We start from the raw sequence: 7,369 nt of genomic DNA on the forward strand, positions 1-7,369 counted from the left end.
ATTTATTCTTTTTTTCTTTTAAATTTATTTATACAAGCACTGGGTACAGTCAGAAGCGCGGGAGGGTGAGAGAATTCACCAGAGCCAGAGCGGGGAACAGAACAGGCAGACTGACGAAGTACAGTGCTGAGGGGAGCAGCGGGTGGCAGGAGAGGTCTGCGCGCCATGTGGGACCCTCGCCCGCGGGGATGGAACCGGTGCTGCAGAGGCTGCAGGCAGCTTTGCGGCCCAGCGCTCAACCACTGCGCCACCAGCCTTGTTAGGGCTGCAAAACTGAGCAGAAGGTTAAGGCACCTGCCTCCAGCAGGCATGGACTCCCCACTGTTGAATCTCAAGAGCTCTTTACATATGTTGGAGAACAATCCTTTATTAGATGGAGCTTTGCTAATGTTCTTATCAATTCATTGTCTTTTAATTCTGTTGACATTGTGGAGGATTTAATGAATTACAAGTTTTCTGGTATTTCTTTATGAGTTGTGTCTTTATAGTTTATCTAAAAGCCATCTCCGCAGCCAAGGTGATCTTCTGCATTACCTGCAAGAGCTCATGGATCTGCATTTTACAGCAAGGGTTATGATCCATTTTGAGTTTGCTTGACAAGTGTACAAGGTGTGTGTCGAGATTTCTTTTTTTTTTTTTGCATGTGGACGCCTAGTTGTCCAGCACTGTCTGCTGAAAAGACCCCCTTCGCTCCATTGTATTGCTTTTGCTCTTTTGTCAAGGGTCAGTTGACTGCAGGTGGACTTTCTATTCGTTCCAGCGATCTATTTGTCTACTATTCCGCCAACTGCCCTGATTCTTGCAGCTTTCCAGTCGGTCATGATTTCAGTTGTGTTAGTCCTCAAACCAGGGGTTTTAGACGGAAACTAAATGGAATTTTAAAACTAGAATTAATTCCAATTTGGTAAGTGAAAGAGTAGAGTATTACGGAAGAAGTCAAATATTACAGAAAAATGATTTCATAGTAGGTGCCCCTCCGAACCTCCTTGAAATAAGGGAAACTTGGGAAACTTGAGACACAAGTAACTAACTTCGGATGATGGTATTGAGAGATATATTATCAGAAAGAAGATGGAACTATGAGTGAGCCCGTGTCCCCAGGAAAAGGAGGCCACACTTGCGCTTCCCTCTGTCACTCGGACTTGAGGAGAAAAACATACTTGGAAGGACTTCGCTTTCCGGATGGAGCACGCGCCTGACATACAAGCTCTTCCTTCTCCTGCGGGCTGGGGTATCACGCTGTCCCTCACACCCACCCCAGGGTCGGCCCCGAGCTACTCCCCGTCCCAGTAATAGCCCCGCGGTGGGAAATCACTCCCTGGCGCTGCACACGGCGGCAATGACTGAGCGGCTCACATCATTCAAAATCGTGCATTTCAATATTTTAGCTTGGACGCCATCCATGTGCCGAGACTGGAATGAGTGCCACCCGAAATATCTTTATTTATAATAAATTGCTCTACCCAGTGAGGTCAAATCACTCTTCTGGTGGCATTATCTCGAATACACTTAAGGAATTAAATAAATCACGGGCGACCTCTCCCCCCACTTCCATTTATCTAATGAAGGCCATGCCTCATTTTTTAAAATCACATTTCAGAAGTTTTATGAACATATCTGACTACGTCAGACTCAGATTTGCCAAAGTTGAGCCACCCCTGACACGGCCACGGAAGAGGGGAGCATCAGAGGTCACTTCGGGGGGGCGGTCAGACCTCGGCCAGCCACGCAGCGGCCTGACGCTAAAATCCCAGCCCCCCTTCTGCTTGGCTGACCAGAAATTTTCTTTTTAAGATACAAGAAGCTTTTAAGTGCTTTGCAATAGGCTGTATAAAATTATCACTTCCCCAGAGAGCGAATATTTCAGAGAGTCGGGAGCTGCAGCCCTCTCCGTTTTACTGTCGCCGTGATAATCAGATCATTGTCTCATTACAACCGTGTTGACATCCTCTTCTGTGCACTGTTTTTGCTCTAGAAAATAGTGTGCCCAGAAATCCCCGAGGATTAGTTGCCATCATTTTGACATACTGCTACTTCTGCCGGCTGGAAATATTTGCATCATTGACATACATCTCCATAGACTCTCCAGCTTATTCCTTGCGACACTGCGACACCGTGTCTGTGGACTGAGAGCATAGAAACCCCACGAGAATGGCAATGACACAAAATCCCATTACAGCGAAGAGGAATTAGTGGCATTAGAAAAACGGTGTGGAAAGTGCCTGGAATGCCTTGGTTCTGGAAGCTTTGTTTCATGAAAATGGAAAACCTCTTGATTTCTGTAAATAAATTCCTTTGGCTAGTATTGCCATAAAAAAAAAACTGAAATAAAATGGGTTAAACGACCACAAGAAAGGACCCTTCGCGCGTGACCACTGGCATCGCCTCCCTGCCTTTCCAGCGGCGGTGGGATCAGCTCTCCGCGCATGGCAAGTTGTGATCAATAATCTCCAATTCCTTATTTTTACCATGTGAATGAAGCCACCTGCCCCAGGGTGGAAGGCAAAGGGGCTTTTTAAGCTGCAATAGGCTTGATATTAAATAGATCTTATTTCTGCCACCCAGAATGAAGCCACATGCGAAAACCCAGCTGGGATAGGCTTATAATCCAAATAAAAAATCAAAATTGCAATTATAAGCACAGATGGAAATACACAGCCCTGGATAGGGCCACGCTGTTTAAATCCAGGAGCAATTTTAAAGCAAAGAATATTGATTGGGGAACACGGATCTCCTCGGCGGAACCGTCCAGAACACGGCCCAGCCCCGGCCTCCCGGCCCTGCCTGCCAGAGCTCCCGCAGCGACTCTCAGTCAGTTCACCAGGACCCTGTAGCTCCGCTGAATAAATGAATCAGTAAACAATGAAAAATATGTCAAGGCACGCTGTCACCTAAGGCATAAATGTAAGTTGGCTGAGTTACAGGGAGCAGGAAACAAGATGTGAAAGCAAAGGAGGAGCAGAGTGCAGGTGGCTGGGATGAGCTGGAACCGGGGGTCAAAGGGCACAACTTGGGGGAGGTGATGAAGAGGACACCCACGGGAAACACACCTAAAACTTTAAAAAGCCCGGAGGTGGTTTAAGCAGCTCATTAAGTTCTTTAAAGCTGGTGGCCAACACACGCCCCAAGAGGGAAGCAGCAAGCGACGTGGTGGGGCTGGGTGGGTCGGCCCGCGCCTGGCACCGAGGCCTGGCACTATTCCTTGGGTAATTGCATTGCTTTGCCCGCTGCTTTTATGTCCCATCTCACTTGGGCATGTGTTTGATATTCAGAGAAAATCCAGGGTAACTAATGAATGCTGCAAGCACAAATGAATATTATTTCTATGCAGATTTTTTGGCAACTGTGTAAAGCATTTGGAGAGAGTAAGCCAGCATCCAAAGCACGGGGTGGGGGGGGGGGCTTGCATGCTCATCACTTGCTGGCCTCTGGCCCCGCACTTAATCTACTGGGGTCTCCGTGCGTCCCCCGGCTGCACCATCTGGCCAACAGGACTGAGTTCCCATGGAATTTGCTACCCGACAGCAGAATGGGGATCATTGAAAATTCAAAGAGAATGATCCAGGAGTTGAGTCATAAATCAAAAGGCCGGCTCTTGTCTTATACACACCCTGAAACCCCACGTGGCTGCCGGGCATCCCGTCTACAGTCAGGCCTTGGCAACGCTGGCACGGCCACTTGCATCTCCTGATGGACGGCGGTCACACCAGGCCTCCCTGGTGGTGCAGGGGGTCAAGTCTCAGCACTATGAAGCTACTGCCAGCCACTGCGGCCTGAGTTCTATCCCCGGGCAGGGAGCTGACCCACAAGGGCACAGCAGACCTCTCCTGTCTCCCTCAGCAGTGCATTTCAGTGGATCCACCTGTTATGTTCCCCACTCTGTCTCTGGGGAGTCCTCTCACTCACTATACCTCTGGTCTGTACCCCAGTTTTGTATATATAAATAAATCTTTTTTAAAAAATGACCTGGACTATCTGCAAGGTTTTCTGGATAACTGATGTACACATTTTCTGCACAAATAACCAATCATAAAAAGTTGTAAAGCCTTAACACAAGTTTTCTAAGAAATAGTTTTAAGAAATCACAGAAGGTACTTTAATACAGCGAGCTTCTTGATGTTCCCAAATTAGTGGAAAGCTCGCATGTACCCAAGGGTTGTCTGTGTGGTCATAGCAAGTAAATGGATTGACAAACGGACTAAATCAGGTTCCTTTGGGAGGTGGATGTTGGTGTTGAAATGGTGGAAATTTGGCCTCTAGCAATTTCTGTTGTATGTATTTCAAGGCTGACTCCTTACTGAAGAATATGAATCAGGAGTGAAAACCAGGGAGGCATTCTAGAACTCTGGCCCCGACCCCGACACGCTGACGGCCCCACGTCTAAGCTCTCTTTTAATGTGTTGAATTCCCCAGATTGAATTTTCAGGTTCAAATTTCACTGGAAAGATAGTTTGTGTTCATTGGAAAATATCACACAGGAGAACAGCATTTAATATCCGTGTCAGTTATGGCGGAGCTCCCGAGATAGAGTAGCTTTACATGAGGTTTCTTGTAAGAAGAGCCATAGCCAACGCTTGCCGCACAGTTACTGCGTTCCATGGAAGTGTTAATTGTGTGTGTGTGAGTGTGTGCACGCGCGCACGTGCCAGGCGTGCTTCCTGGTGTGTGTGTGATTGCTAGGACATTCCCAGGACACACGGCATGTGCAAGCAATGTTTGACTCCCTCAGTATTTCAACAGATCCTTCGCTGCATAAACTTAATATGCTCAAGACACAGCATTTCTTTAGGACACACAGCTATTTCCAGTCAACACATAAAACTTTTCAGACAAGAAGTCAATACGAATGCATACTTACCACAGAAGCCAGATCGCTCCCATTTTCTGGACTTGGAGTAAGTAGTCATCGGACTTTTCTCTTATGGCGGCTTTTAAGGGAAGGTGAAGTCTTTCATGACTTAGGACTCACATCCTCACGTAAACGATCCACACTCCGGAATGGTCTGCAATGACAGAACATTAATTAGTTACTTTATTTCTTACGCAAATTATTGGATCTCTGAAAGGAACAGTTTCTTCGTCTGTAAAATTGGATTAATAAAATCTCTGTGAGGGCTTGGTGCGGTTGAAAAAAAAGAAAACATAAGTAAAATACTTAGGATGATGCCTTCTTCATGGGGACACAGCAACGGACTGAAATATCGTCATTACTTTCATCGGTAACGGTGCTTCAGAACATCACACGCCTGGTTTGTTTTACCATAACTGGAGTGAGAGGTTAGCCTTGGTTAAGTTACTTTCTCTCACTTTATTTTGCAATTGCATAAATCATAATAGAAATATAGAGGCAAAATGACATATTGGAGAAAATTTTACTTCAGTAACAGTAGTGGGGGCCTCCCTGGTGGCGCAAGGGGTTAAGCACCCCACTATGAAGCCATCCGCAGTCTCTGCAGCACAAGTTCGATCCCCAGCCGGCCAGGGAGCTCCCCACAGGGCGCAGCAGACCTCTCCTGTCTCCCCGCTGCTCCCCTCAGCAGTGTATTTCAGTCAGTCTGCCTGTTCTGCTCCCCACTCTGTCTCTGGTGGATCCTCTCACCCCCGTTTCTCTGGCCTGTGCCCCAGCTCTTGTATGCATAAATGAATAAATCTTAGAAAAAAAAAAAAAGAGCAGTACTGCACCAGGCGGAGGACGGACTTTTAAGGGAGAGTGAAGAATCAAAAGACACAGGCAGGTGTGAGGACGTGACTTTGGGGGCTGTCGTCTGCCCCTCCGGAGACAGAGACCACTTTGTTCTATAGACGCTGGATGTCCAGGGGTTCTCCTGGCAGTCACAGCCTTGCCCCCAAACGTCTGCGTTACTGTCACTGCTGCGTCATGATACGTTCCCCTTTCCAGGCACAGCCAAAGCGGCACCAGCTACCATTCTGGGAAGGTCGGCCCTCTTCTCGGTATTCAAAGTCAAGCCAATAAAAATGACATTTGGATTAAAACAGAGCAGAGCTCACGGCCCCTCAGCCCGCGGGGAGGGCAGGCAGGAGCACCGGCCGGACTCCTCAAGCTTGCAGCGAGGATGCGCTTCCTAACTTGGAAGCTGATGATTTTAGGATGTTTGTCAGCTCGAGTCCCCCGGACACCGTCCCTCTTGTAGACCAGCGCCGCTCGGGCCTAATGTCCTCGCTCCTTGGCGAGTCTGTCACTGCGTTTTTATCGCTCCAGACCCGCCTCCATCCAGTCATCTGTGTCCACCCCAAGGGCCCACCCACCCCGCTACCAGCCCGGCGAGTCCAGATCCCCCTGGTCTACACCGCAGTCCCCGGGGCAGGGCCTGTGAGGCCGCTGCAGTTTTGAGACGAAACGGCTCATGGAGTTTTCCTTTCCCCACGCAACAGGGCAGCCAGAGGTGAGGTCTGGCCTCATGGCCCGTGCCCGGGCAGAAGGGACACGAGGATGCGAGCACAGCTGATGGGGTCGCGGAAAACTTCAAATCTGCGCCGTGACATAAAGAGGTACATCCTTGTTTCGTTTCTAGGAGAGCAACATCTCCATAGACTGAAATTAAAATTTTCAAATATAATCATTTCTGACTTTCTCTGGATACAAGCGCCTTCCAGAGCTCTCCTGTCATAAAAATAAGTGAAGCTGTGGGGAGGCCCAAGACGAGACTCCCATTCACAAGGTTTAAGTTTGCAATTTGGTTTCTGATCTCCCCAAGTTTTAGATTCATCTATTCTGCTGATTCATTTTCATGAATTTTAATAAAGTTTGAGAAATAATTTTAAAGGCAACATTTAACTATTAAGGATATAAAATGTTCCTTCTTTAAAAAGTCCCAACTTCTGAAAGTCCTATTTACGACTGAGGGGCGCGCAAGGAGGGCGGTAACTGTCCCTCTGCCAAGGGGGAGGACAGTCTTCGACCTCGGCTCAGTGTCGATCTGCGCACAGGACGAGGGTATGAACACAGGCTTCCACACCTGTCCTCACGGCAGACGACAAAGGTTTCCCTGAATGGGCAGCATGTTGGGCCAATAAGCAAGAACCAAAATTATAGCCACATCGTCACTGACTCCGCACACACTCGCGCGCTCACGCCCCGGGCTCCGTGACCGACTCGGGAACCCGCGGAACACCAGGGGCTGCGCACAGCGGGCCCTGAGCTGGGAGGGGGAAACAGACACTGAATGACAACTTCGGTGATGGCCAGGAAGGGAGGCGGGATTACTCACAGGCACCCACCGGCCTGGGAGGTGGGCAAAGGAGGGGTATCTTCATCCATACGAACCTGCCTCCTCGAAGACAAGAGGTGTGCTGGGGGGTCAGCTCCGGGAAGAAGCAATTTCCTGCTTAGTGGACGTGACACAATCAC

Source organism: Talpa europaea, assembly GCF_964194135.1.
Source record: "Talpa europaea genome assembly, chromosome: 10".
NCBI classification, from domain to species: Eukaryota; Metazoa; Chordata; class Mammalia; order Eulipotyphla; family Talpidae; genus Talpa; species Talpa europaea.